This window comes from Eptatretus burgeri, chromosome 7 (assembly GCF_056783735.1).
Source record: "Eptatretus burgeri isolate ZD-2024b chromosome 7, Ebu_testis_v1, whole genome shotgun sequence".
NCBI classification, from domain to species: Eukaryota; Metazoa; Chordata; class Myxini; order Myxiniformes; family Myxinidae; genus Eptatretus; species Eptatretus burgeri.
This window is the reverse complement of record NC_140967.1, coordinates 74,412,775-74,427,017: the sequence shown is the minus strand read 5'-3', so window position 1 is coordinate 74,427,017 and position 14,243 is coordinate 74,412,775. Positions and strand designations below refer to the sequence as shown.

General features: G+C 41.9%; 1 long non-coding RNA gene across 1 annotated transcript; it reads right to left on the bottom strand.

The window, feature by feature from the left end:
• Positions 1 to 206: 206 nt before the first annotated feature.
• On the bottom strand, positions 207 to 4,932 carry LOC147023550 (uncharacterized). Its single transcript, XR_015060279.1, has 4 exons — positions 4,799 to 4,932; positions 2,506 to 2,787; positions 2,048 to 2,142; positions 207 to 897 (listed from the first exon to the last, which is right to left on the bottom strand). It is a non-coding gene; the product is annotated as an uncharacterized LOC147023550 (long non-coding RNA).
• Positions 4,933 to 14,243: the final 9,311 nt, after the last annotated feature.

Here is a 14,243-nt window from a genome sequence, read left to right as displayed (position 1 = left end):
ACAATGATGTGTAAGTTCCAACATACCATTACCGAGGTCGGTTGTGCCAGACCAAGATTCAGAATATTAATAACAAGCAGGTACCTGCAGAACATCTGTGCAATGTAAAATGTGACTTGAAGTCCTCAACTACCCCCTTCCCCCTTTCCAAACTTCAAGTCATCAAGAAAATTATTTACTGCTGGTTCAAAGTAACATCAGTGGTCCTAGATATATGTCACATTTATTATTATGTAGCATCAAAGTAAGCAGTAATACACATAATGTTAAAACAGGCAAGCATTTGCTTTCTCTTCAAAAGACACCATGCTATCATGGGCTCTTTTGCAAATGTTACGATATAAAAAAGGTGGTGTACAATCCCCCAAAACTTCCAGATTTCCTTCAAACTAATTTTACGTTGATGTAGAACAACCATAGAAACATCCAAAAATGCAATGAAAACATCCAAAAGAAACAACCAAAAAAATTCAATTAAAAATGCAATAAAAATAAAAAATAAAAAGCCCGAAACAGTTCGGCTTTGTATAACGACCACAGGTGAAAGCAATTTCTAAGGTAAAATTATCAAAATTCATTGGATTTCTCGCAATTTATTTGAGTCGAGCCTTAAATCATATTAGTGACTGTGAAATGTCGAATTACAGTGAAGATTGAGCCATGAGGGAAGCAGCAAGCGCAAGCATCGATCGTACAGCACAATTTTTATACCATCCATCCATCTTCAACCTTTATGCAATATAAGACCTGTTAAATCAACCATGCAATGAAATGCATCATTTACTTCAAAAAAAAAATTCATTTAGACCCATTTATAGCAGAGGGGGTGTTGATCAGATCCAGGAAAGTATTGATACTTGCAGAGATTGGGCAAAAAATTGGCAGATGTCATGTAACCTGAGCAAGTGTAAGGTGTTGGGGATGGGAAAGAACAATGAAAATAGAGATTACAGGATACAAGGGGTAATTTTGGAGCATGTCACACAGGAGAAGGATCTGAGGGTGGTAATAGATGTGGGAGGTAAGCAGGCAGCACAGTGCCAGGCAGATATAGGTAAAGCAAATTGGGTTTTAGGTTGTATTCGGAGGGGAATCATTTATAAATTAAAGGAGGTGGTGTTCACATTGTTCAGGAATTTATTGAGGGCCACATCTAGAATAGTGTGTGCAGTTTTGGTCACCACAACTCAAGAAGGACATAGATGCCACAGAGAGGGTTCAACGTATGGCTACTAGATTGATTCTGGGCTGAGCTAGACTCAGCTATGAGGAGCAGCTGAAAGAGACAGGGCTTTATGCATGAGAAAGGAGGTGGTTACGAGGAGATATGATAGAGATGCTCAATTTCATGAAAGGTAAAGATAAATTAAGTGCAGATGAATTATTTAACAGAGTAGACAATGATAGAACCAGGGGCCATAGCCTGAGAGTAAAGAGGAGAGTTAAGACGGTAGCAAGGCAGGGGACTTTAACTCAGAGAGTCGTTAATGCACAGAATGGCCTCACTGGAAAGGGAGTGGCAGCAGAAAACGAAGATAAGTTTAAATTAAAATGGGATAGGTAGCTGGTAGTTCTGGAGATAGAGGGGTATCGGGATGTTGGCAGAACTTTTAGATAGTTTGAGCATTGACGGGTGATTGTGGGCATGTGTACGGAGTGCTGTTGGTGGGGGTCTCGTCAAGGGGTGTTGTGTGGTCGATGTTGAGTGTCTTTTTTAACCAAGCCCATGCCCCTCCCCTGAAGAGAAGAAAACAAAATGAAAAGAAAATACAAAAACTACATAAACTTAAAATAAATAGATAAAAAATAAAAAATTAAAATTTGAATTTTCTTCTTTGGATCTTGTGTTGATAAATTAGTGTAGTGTTTGCAGAGGCATGATGGGTTGAATGGCCTCCACCTGCGTCTCATTTCCTTGTATTTATTTTGTGAAAAACAATCATGGTCAACACACAAGTCTTGGCGTGGCCGAAGAATGTCCGAACAGGCAGCATTTGATAAACTGTATCAAAATCAAAACAACAAATGCCACAAACATGCCACTTACCTTATTCTTCTCAGGAAGCACTCATCTCTCCAAATAGCCACATGCAGACCCACTCACTTAACTGCAGCACCGATGCAGGAAACTTGTCAGGAGTCCTGTACACCAGAGGCCTATGAATCCTGAGAACCTATACAAAGCTTACAAAATGGTAGCAATTTGATTTTGAAGCACCACCCTGAACGAACAGACAGACTGTCGGAGAATATAGTGTCGCAGTTGTGAGATCCCGGGGAGGACAAAGCAAATTCACATAGATTAAAGCAGGTTATGCCTTTTGTGATGTGATGTTATTACTATTCTGTGATGCTATTAAGATATATCGTATTCATGTGGCTATATTATATGCATTGGGAATGTGAGTTAGCTTAAGTACTTGTTCTTTTACGTTAAACATCCTGGACTCAAACCATTTCCCACCAGAGACTCACATGCACAGAGATCACGATGTCCCCGCTTACCTCACTTTAGCGGAGAATTTGGTGCGATCAGCTTGAAGGGGAAGGGGACAATAAAGCTCACCGTCAATTCCCCCAAGAGAAAGCCATCAATGAAAAGTGACAGATGCGCACAAATTTTCGCTCCTCTCCCCTTCCCGGGAAGATTCACCACTAAGGCCAATCAATCGGCCAATCAAAATCAATCAAAAGGCCAATCGTCCCACCAATCGGGCTCCATTGCCAGGCAGAGAAATGGGATCTGGCTAGTCACTGGAATTCAGAGTCAGTCCGCCCACATGGCCTCTGCACCAATGAGGATCCATGAGCCATGAGGAAGGGAGTTGGTGGGGGGGGGGGGTGAAGAAATAAAAGGAGAGATGGATAAATAAATAAGATATCGAATTTAATTTATATTTAAGACAAAGCTGTGAGAGAGTCAGACAGCGCGAGCATTATAAAATAGGTTTATGAGGCCTCAAACCAAAACGGAGCAAGCACAATGACAGTAATGTGATTTTGAAGCCCCACTAAGAAGAACAGACAGAGGGATGGACATACAGACAGACTGGAAGAGTGTATATATATATATATATATATATATATATATATATATATATATATATATATATATATATATATATATATATATATATATACATACATACAGATAGCCAACACTACTGCAGAGCATTCACCCGAAACATTTGAATGGATGTTATATTGTTTTGGAATTTAATGGCTGGAAGTACTCCCAATAGTTAATTGTTCTCTTGTTCATTTTCCCATCTCCAAACACGATGCCATTGACTCTCCTGGTGACTCTGTGATGTGTCAGACCTGAAAATACATCTCTTTCTTCACAATTTATCCTACTTGTATCGAATGGTTCGTCAAATCATATGCTTGTCAGTCAACATCTCGCTGGCTATTCTCAGAGAGCTGCCTCAATGCCGGTGAGTCTGGACGTTCACTCAGGTATGTTGGAAAGGACTGCAAGCAGCCTTCTCTCTTCAGGACTGGTCTCCCATTTCTCCTGCCCCTCATATTAACTCAACCTGGGAATTCTTCCGCAGAAACCTGCTCTTTCTCTCACGCACAGATTCATCCGATTTTGTCTTCAGTTATCCTACCCTTCCTCCCACCCATGGTACACTGAATCTGGTATGAGGAAGTTGCTCTAAATCAACTTGCCTTGTCTTCCTGGAAGGCTAATCCAAACAAAGGCAATCTCAGTGCATTCCAACAAGTCCGCAGCAAGTGTGTCCACTCTCAGGAAAGCCAGAAAACAGCATCTGTCCAACCTCAATAATGAACTTTCAAACTTGTCTCCCTGCTCTTAAACCTGGTGGAGCCTTGATAAGTCTGTCTCTGGAGTAAGCTCCCCTTCTATCCCTTCCATCTTTTCAAATGGCACCACAGCCCACTCCACTCGTGAGAAGGTTGAATGCCTTAATTCTGTGTTTGCTTCCAAATCTTGTGTACCCAACCCCCCCACTCTCAGTACCCATCCTTCCCTGCCATGTCCAACTGCTCCCGGACTGTCTTTTGCCCCCGAGAAGGTGGAGAAGGTTCTTTCAACCCTCGACTCTGACTCTGCTATTGGATCAGATGGCATCAGCTCACATGTTCCAAAAACCTACTCTGTTGCTCCTGCACATTCTCTCTCTGCCATTTTCACCTTGTCATTTCCACTCGATCAACTTCCATCTGTTTGGAAATCCACCAACATCACTGCACAACATAAAAAGGTACAAAACTGATATGAACTTTTCTAGAGCATTATTTGGTTCCTCCTCAGAACACAAGGGAAGTACAGAATGCACACGAGATTTTTTTGAATGTGCCATATTTGTAATCATCTGGCATTTTTCATAAGCCATGGGATGTCCCTTCTTTTCTATAGTTTGCCACCTGGCACAAACCATATAAAGGGGCCTTTTTTTTAATGCCCCTGGCATTTTTCCCAAGATACATGAGAAAGGAGGTATCTTTCGCTTAGAGAGTAGTTAATGCATGAAATGGTCTCTGTGGAAAGATAGCAACAGCAGATGCAGAAGATAGGTTTAAACTAACATTAAATAGCTATGTATAAGAATTGAAGTTAAAGTGGTACATAGATATTGGTAGAACCGGTAGGTAGCTTCTGTATGGATGTGTGATTGTGATGTCTGTGAGTGGGTCTCATCAAAAAGTAAATGTGCTATCAGTGTTTGTTCATTACTCCCCCTATATCCCCACATCCACCCCTCCCAAACAACAGCAACAACAAAATAATTGCCAATGTCCGTGTGCCAGCAATAAATGCTCTTCTCACCATTCCCTATCTCTTCCCCTATTGAATGATGCGATAAATTGATGGGTTGAATGATGAGGTGTTGATAAAACAGGGATGATGGCACCAAATCTCCTCCTGCGATGTCCAACTTCCTTGTAATTCCTTACATAATCTTAGAAAAGACAAACAGTCATTTGTATGCAATTTTGCAATTATAATCCAGTTTAACATTCATATGAGACGGCACACACATTGATGAATCACCCTGTCTGTGAAACGCCAGGATGACAGTTTGTAGCTGGGTTGGGATTCAAACAAACCCAGGCTAGACAGGTTAGAGCAAGCATGCATACCTCTCGGCTATCCTGCTGTGATGTGGTGATTCATTGCTTTGAAACAACTGAAAACATTTTTTACTCATTGTAATCATCTAATTTATTTTGCATCCCTACGTCTAGCAATGTCCCCACAGAAAACCATGTCACAGCATCGCCTTCAAAGCTCGAAGAGCGCTTGCCAAGTGGCTTAACCACTCAGGCAAGCACTCAAACAAAACGGTTGAAGAAACTATAAAAAAGGAATTTTTTTTATGCATGTACATTATAATCTATCGACACCAAAGTGATGGGTCATATAATAAATATTGTACCAAAAGGGGAAATGTGGTGAAAAACAAAATTGCACATTTTCAGCGAGAGAGCACCGCCTAAGGCACAGCATGGCCAAATACAGACGAGCATTCCCTGAACTTTGTTCAAGTCGATCAATATATTCAGTGACAGTGCGAACATTGTAGAGCGCTCGCCAAGTCACTAAAGCAATCAAGCAACCACTCCAACAAAACGTTTGATAAGGAACGGCTGGCTTGGCAAGTGATGAGCGATCGCCGATCGGTCATATAAACACCACCCACCCAGAGATTCCCGCAATGTCAGGCAACGTCCGAATTGGACAAATGAACACCTTTTTAGCTGTCGGAACTGCTGCTGAAGTCAACGAAGAAGTTTTAAATTTTGAAATTCGGTTCAGATAAAGAGATTCCAGAGGTTATCGCATATGCGGAAATGAAATAAAGCCACAACTGCTGGCATCTCCGGGCGTTTATAAGCATTCCAATGTACCCAGTGATTCGTAGCTATGATGAACAGGCATTCGATAATATGAGTGAGAAAAGTGAAAAAAAAACTTTAACGTTAAGAAATCGTTGTGGCCTGTTCCAAGTCAAGGCATTGTTGAGCAGGTCAAAAAACATGGCCAATCAAGACCCCAGTGAGGGATATTTAAATGAGCCATGATAAAGGATAATCAAAATGAGGCCGTTAATTATCTTCAAAAGGTGTGTCAACAAAAATTAACCCAAATACTCAGTTTTCATTCATACACTCCCTTGGAGTTTTATTTGTATGCTTGCAAAGTTTCAGGCTGCTAGGTTTCATGGTTTTGGAGTAATGGAGGAGACACACACACACTAACACACTGACACACACACACACACCAACAAACTGACATATATATTTGTAAAAGGAGGAAGTAGCACACAGCAATAAAAATAATTCATATTTAAATTCATTATTTAAAGTGTGACGTTTCAAGAGCAAACTCGTTCTCTTCCAAAGAGGTGTTGAGAGTGTTGTGGTGGTGACACTGTTGAGATCCATTGAGGGACAGTTTGCATCAAGGATTGGCCCAAGTCCTCACCAATCACAATCACCTAACAGGCAATGGTTCCACAAGCAGAGAAAATAGCATTGTGTCATTTTCAACTGTTGCCTGCTCAGATTGGTGGAAACTACGAGATGCCCTCTCGGGATCGTAATATAGAGCAACGTGACGGTGCTGTCAATTGTGTTCCTGTGGGTTGGAGAGCTGATTATTATCATTAATATTCCAAACCACAAAACTGTCCTCCTCTGACAAGAGACAATGCGCTTGTGAAGCAGACGACGTTTGTTGGTCACAAATTACGCGGCAATGGCGGTGATGGGACATTATTTGCTTGTACTTCCGATACACCGTTCGGGAGTCTTACCATTCATCCACCTGTCTATCTACCTTTCTATCCAATATGATGCTGCAGAGGTAGAGTTTTGAGCAGTTTGTTTTGGGTTTGATTCCAGAAGTGACTATAAACTCAGATTGCATGGATTTTCATCGGCGGGGTATTGCTTCACAAAGTGTGCTCTCCCTTAGATGAATGATGATCTGGGTGTGGTATTCCCTAGTCTTCCTGTTTGAACGTTAAAGGTCTACGGTGCCTTTTGTGAAGTGTCAGCAAGTTGTTGCCACCATCCTGAACAAATTACAAATTCCTGCCACAATGAGCTCCAGTTGAGCATCAGGCCCTGGCCAGCCAGTTTGGGAAATGTCGTGCCAAACTTCTCCAACAGCCGACCCCACAAGAAGGTGGAAATAATGAGGCAGTAGTAATTATATACACTTTGCAACCAAACTCGGTGGCGTGATGGTTAAAGCGTCTGCTCTGAGTTTGAGGTCAGTGGTTCAAACCCCAACTGAGTAATATCAAAGACTTTAAAAATGGTACGTGCTGCTTCTGTGCTTGATGCTCAGCATTGAAGAGGATAGAGTGTGAACAAACAACGCTTGTAAGGCAACAGCAAATCATCCAGTATATCCGTTTTCCAAGAACCCGCTTTGGCAGCACCAACGTTTCCTAAAGAGTATTGTACATCCTCAGTAATTATATCAAGGAGTTGGTGGACTTCTTCTGTCGAGATGGCCTGGACACTCACTCCATTGGCTCAATACAACATAAATCCTCCAAAAAAAATCTACCAAGGTAAAATTTATAAATCTACAAGGTACCTTCCAATCAACTGTGGAGAATTCCCTATCTAATAACACTCACTCAACGTTTGGGACATCATCATTGAACAAGAATAATGATCTCTCAAAGTGCCTGTTTGTCATTCTTATAATCATAATTGTTGTTTTTTTTCTGACAACTAACTCAAAATTGGTTTAAGCGACGGACTTGGTAGACCGATGGATTGTATTTTATAGCGGGGAGGTGCAAACTGATCCAAATGTTAATAGCTTGAAGCGATTCCACGAAAAGTACGCAAAACTGCATTTCTTTGGGAAAGAATCAGATTGGTGGAAGTGATCAGATTGGTGGGCGGGGCTACGACTGTCAATCAGTGTGTTGGGGGCGGGGCCACTCGACACATTTGCCAAAGGGCCAATGAGACTAACTGGCTGTGGATAATCGTGGAATATTATCAGCCCCGACCTTGCAGGGCAGTCACTGGGCCAATCGACAGCAACAACATACGTACACGCACGCACATGCGCACGCACACGCACGCGCACACGCGCACGCACATGCACGCACACACACACCCTTTTGAGATATCATTCTACAAATCGTTTTTGGCCCGATCTCTCAATGGTGAAGAATCACTGAAAAATTCGAGGAGCTGGATCCGAATCCAGATCTTCTCCAAAATCGAATCATTTCTTCCTTGTCAAACTCCCAACAGGTCCACCAAGTTTCGTCCGAATCCGTCCACAACTTGAGATATCGTACTATATCTCGTTTTTGGTCCGATCTCTCAATGGTGAAGAATCAGTTTTTAAAAATTCCAGTTGTTGGATCCGGATCCGGATCTTCACCAAAATCTAATCAGTTCGTCCTTGTCACACACCGAACCTGTCCACAAAACACCGAAGCAAACCAAAACACGAACCAAAAACACCGAACCTGTCCACAAAATTTCATCCGAATCCGTCCAAACGTTTTGAGATATCCTGTGCACAGACAAACAAACAAATGAAAAATCACTCATAGAGTGACAACTTGGCAAAACAGCACAAAGTAGAACAGCACTCGGGAGAGCACATACCCCTGCCAGGTGGAACAGTTCACGTTTTGTACCCCACTGATGGGCTGGATCTGAACCAAAATCTAATCCATTTGTTCTTGTCACCTAACCAACTCATCCACCTTGTTTTGTCATAACTTGTCCGCAACTTTTTGAGATATAGTGATATTTACATACACATATATTTTTTTCTATATATATAGATACAGTATACTGCATATATGTATAAAACAGGACATACAGAGACAGAACACTGCTCGATGTCACTGTCCTCAGCTGGAACCCATGTATCATCACAGTTTCAGGGCCTACTCCAGTACAGCTCCTCATGGGCGGCCCCAGCAGTGCAGCACATGCACCACCAAGCGACAAGAGCCCACATGCTCACCACCAGATATCATTGACCAGATATGGATCCCCACAGACCTGCCTTCACATGTGAATGGAATCACTGCACTCGACTCTGCCTTCAAATCCACAATGATGCTATCTCTGCTGCCTCCTGTAATTGCGTCACAGTATTCTTGACTTGCTTAGGTGACGCTCCAATCATCTTGAGGTACTTTAGCATAGACTTTGCCACAAAACCCCTACAACCCACTTCCACTGGGAGCACATCACACATCCACCCACGGTCATCACACACTTCTCTTACCTCTTCATACCGACACAACTTCCTTTCATATGCCCATTCCATATTTCCTTCCCATGGTGATGTCAGCTCAACGATGATAACCCTTTTTACCACATCAGACCAAATAGCACCATAATCTTATACCTCCCTGGCAAGCCCAGCTTTTTTCTCTCTTGCCTTGCATAACAGCCTTGGACACTTCTTATACACCTTGTACGAAATCCCATTCAGACCAGGGGCACTCTTACTTCTAGCTTTCCGCACGACCTCTTGGATTTTTTGCCAACGAAAGTCCAAGAGGTCAAAAGTAACTCCTGGCTCTGGTGGGCGGTCAAAGCCCCCACGGTCTGGTAGGTCCGTAAATCTTTCTCATGTCCACCAAGTTTCGTCCGAATCCGTCCACAACCTTTTGAGATATCATTCTACAAATTGTTTTTGGCCCGATCTCTCAATGGTGAAGAATCGCCTACAAAATTTGAGTCGTCAGATCCGGATCCAGATCTCCACAATCTAATTAGTTCGTCCTTGTCACACACCAAACCTGTCCACAAAATTTCATCCAGATCCGTGTACAACATTTTGAGATATTCTGTACACAAACAGACAGAAAGGGGTGAAAACATAACCTCCTTCGCCTTCGGTGGTGGAGGTAACTAGAAGGACACTCAGTAGAGCCCATAGCACTGCCACACAATGCCTGATCCACGAGAACATATCGGGCCCAATGCAATTTTGAAATATCATGCTGTACAGTACTATATCGTTTTGAGATATCCTGTTCACAGACAAACAAACAGACAAACAAACAAATAAACCAATGTCACCCGCAGGGTGACCCGTATCTTGCCAAAAGGTGACCACGTGTGACTTCTTTAAGGTCACACTGAGGTGAACAGAGCTGCTATCCACCAGGAGCGACTCCTTGAGGAATATCTGCCTACGAGAGATTCCGATGAGAATCGTTCTACAGAGTAACCATGAAAAATATGCTTTTGCCTCATAACGTCACCAAATGACGTCATAATGTCTCAAGCTTGACATATCTAGAAAGCACTCATCGAGGTGTTCAATTTGAGGTACTACACGATATGTTTCCTAAAACTTGAAAATTTGACCTTGGGGACAAATATGTTTGACCTCAGGCACTAACCATGAAGGTCAAGGCCAATCGCCACCAAAAATTAATCAGCTGAGCACCAGACCATGAACTATATTCCCATGAAGTTTGAAGACGATCCGATCAAAATTACTCAAAAAATAAGGGTTTCGTCAACTCCCCTGATTTGCGACAAAATGACCTTGACCTTTGACCTTGACCTTCAAAATTGTATGCGCTGAAAGGGACCTCTATATGCCTCTGATATGCGAAGTTACAAAAATTTCCAATTATAACTGTGCTCTGCAGAGTGATTTATACGTGATTACAGACCAAAAAAAAAAAAACGTATGAAGGTCAAGGCCAATCACCACCAAAAATTAATCAGCTGAGCGCCAGACCATGAACTATATTCCCATGAAGTTTGAAGACGATCCGATCAAAATTACTCTAAAAAATAAGGCTTTCGTCGACTCCCCTGATTTGCGCCAAAGTGACCTTGACCTTTGACCTTGACCTTCAAAATTTTGTGCACTGAAAGGGACCTCTATAGGCCTCTGATATGCGAAGTTACAAAAATTTCCAATAATAACTGTGCTCTGCAGAGTGATTTATACGTGATTACAGACCAAAAAAAAAAAAACGTATGAAGGTCAAGGCCAATCACCACCAAAAATTAATCAGCTGAGCGCCAGACCATGAACTATATTCCCATGAAGTTTGAAGACGATCCGATCAAAATTACTCAAAAAAATAAGGGTTTCGTCGACTCCCCTGATTTGCGCCAAAGTGACCTTGACCTTTGACCTTGTCCTTCAAAATTTTGTGCACTGAAAGGGACCTCTATAGGCCTCTGATATACGAAGTTACAAAAATTTCCGATGATAACTGTGCTCTGCAGAATTTTTTATACGTGATTACAGACAAACAAACAAAACAAAAACAAAAAACAACAAAAAAAAAAACATACAAGCTGACTAACATATCTTGCAAAAACTTCGTTTTGGCAAGAAAATGAAAAACTCACTCATAGAGTGACAACTTGGCAAAACAGCACAAAGTAGAACCACGAGATATCCTGAGTTATCCTGTGCACAGAATATTTTTACATATATATCTTCTTCTTCTTTCGGCTGCTCCCTTTAGGGGTCGCCACAGCGGATCATCCGTATGATCCGCAAAGTGATTTGGCACATGTTTTACGCCGGATGCCCTTCCTGACGCAACCCTGGTCGCCTCTTATGACACAGGGATATGGTACACCTATTTTTACCAGGGTATACACTGGCCCAGTACACTGGTGCTCACTTCGCCGACCTCGGAAGGATGGCAGGCTGAGTCAACCCCCTGGTGTATTAATTCAGTGGCCCAACAGGGCTTGAACTCAGGACCTTTTGGATCCCAAGCCGCTGCCCGAAACCACTGCGCCAACACCAGGCTATAATATATATATATATATATATATATATATATATATATATATATATATATATGTAATATAACATATATTATATATATAACATATATATACATATATTATATATATAATATATAATATATGTATATATATATATATATATATATATATATATATATTTCAGAAATTTGGCCTATGTTGACCGTTTGGTCTATGTTGACCTTTTGGCCTGTGTTTACCTCAAAATTAATAGCTAGTTAAATTTGGTGACTTGTTATGCAAATGCTCTTCAAATTTCAACTTAATCGGATTAATATTGAGGATTTTATAAACATGGCCTCAGTTGACCTTTTGGTCTATGTTGACATCAAAGTTAATAGGTGGTTGAGTTTAGCAACCTGATATGCAAATGGTCTTCAAATTTCAAGTCAATCGGATGAAAATTAAGGATTTTAGAAAACTTGGCCGAATTCTGCCCAAATTGGGCTTGTGGCCTACGTTGCTCTCAAAAAGAATTGGCACTTGAATTCGGAGACTTGATATGCAAATGGTCTTCAAATTTCAACTCCATCAGATGAAAATTGACAATTAAAAAATTTGGCCTCTTTTGGGTTGACTTTATGGCCTATGTTGACCTTTTGACCTAAGATAACCTCAAAAGTCATCGGTGGTTGAATTAATTGACCTGATATGCAAATCCTGTTCGAATTTCCACTCAATCGGATGAAATTTGAGGACTTTAGAAAATTTGGTTCAAATTGACCCGTTGACCTGTGTAGACCGTTTCGTTCGACCGAATTTTACAAAACTTCAATGCGCGACCGTCGCAGGGTCGGTGACAATAATGACTGAAAAATTCAGAACGATCCGTTGAGCGGTTTTGGCTGGAGGCGAGCAGACAGATAAACAAACAAACACACAAACACACACAAACAAACACAGACAAACAAACGGAGGCAATCAACATGTCAAAAAAAACAACTTTTTTTTCACCAAATAACAAACAGACAGAAGGGGTGAAAACATAACCCCTTCACCTTCAGTGGAAGGAGGTAAAAAAATTAAGAAGCTTGTATTAAAAACATTTTGAAAATGCAAAAAGGGATGTTGGGATGTTCCTCTCAAAAGTGTGCAAACAAGGTCGGGATGGGCACAGGAAATGATCATGTGAAACCATCCCGACATCCGACCATTTTGTAACTGTCAACGTTACATTTACAGCTCTCATTGCTGTTACAAACGAGGTACAAAAGGGACATTTTCTCCCAGGATTGTTGTTGTTATTGTTGCTTTATATAAAAGGTGTCATCATAATTATATGAGCGTTACTAGTCTCTCTCTCTCTCTCTCTCTCTCTCTCTCTCTCTCTCTCTCTCTCTCTCTCTCTCTCTCTCTCTCTCTCTCTCTCTCTCTCTCTCTCTCTCTCTCTCTCTCTCTCTCTCTCTCTCTCTCTCTCTCTCTCTCTCTCTCTCTCTCTCTCTCTCTCTCTCTCTCTCTCTCTCTCTCTCTCTGTCTCTCTCTCTCTCTCTCTCTCTCTCTCTCTCTCTCTCTCTCTCTCTCTCTCTCTCTCTCTCTCTCTCTCTCTCTCTCCAGGGAGCGCAAACACTCTTGTCCGTGCAAAGTCAGCATTTAACTCCGCAAATGCTTTGGCAGCTTCCACATGCCCGGGGATGAGTAATAAGAAAAGCAAATGCAATTCAACTTTTCCGCAAACCTGCCAATTGGCCAGAATAACAACATCTTGAACCGATTTCCTTCGTGTTGCGTTGCCAGACGTCTCGAGCCGCGCGCGCCTGACCCCCCCCCCCCACCCGATACTTGTGACGTCATAATCGCTCCAGGGCTGCGCGCGTTCCCTTAAACACGTGCTCCTCTTTGACACGAACCCGGGGATGTAGCGAACCGACTCAGGCCGTAATTGTAGTGGTAGAGAGAGAGAGAGCGAATGTCGGCGACGTGTCGTTTGGGTTATCTTCTGTTGTTATTCTCTCCGCTCGAGCAAAAGTAAAGTCGTTTATCCATAATTTGTCATTCCAGCGGCGGGTTATTACAAAATAATAAGATCCAACAATAGCAAGCAATGGTTCGGGAGTGTATACAATCGTTAAATCACCTCGCAGACGAATAATATACAGCGGGGAAGGAAAAATATCAATCGATCAGTGCGGCTTGTATAACAGTGCCGTGGAGTCGAAGGTACACAGTGCCACCTGCTGTGCGGGATCGAATGGAGGTCTCGCGCATTCCGTGTGTTTTTATGGCTTTTCTTCTTCTGCTAATATTCTCGTTCGAATGTTATTTCTCACACACTCACACACTCGCACTCTCACGTGCCATTATGGGCAATTCGGTTGCGAATTTAAGCTTCATGACTCACAAAACAAGCTCAAATGAACCAAGATCCTCGTCCTCTTAATGGTGACGTCATAAAAACGAATATGACGTCATTGTGATGTATCAGGTTTGCGATAAATTAATCTATGCTAATTGCCCGG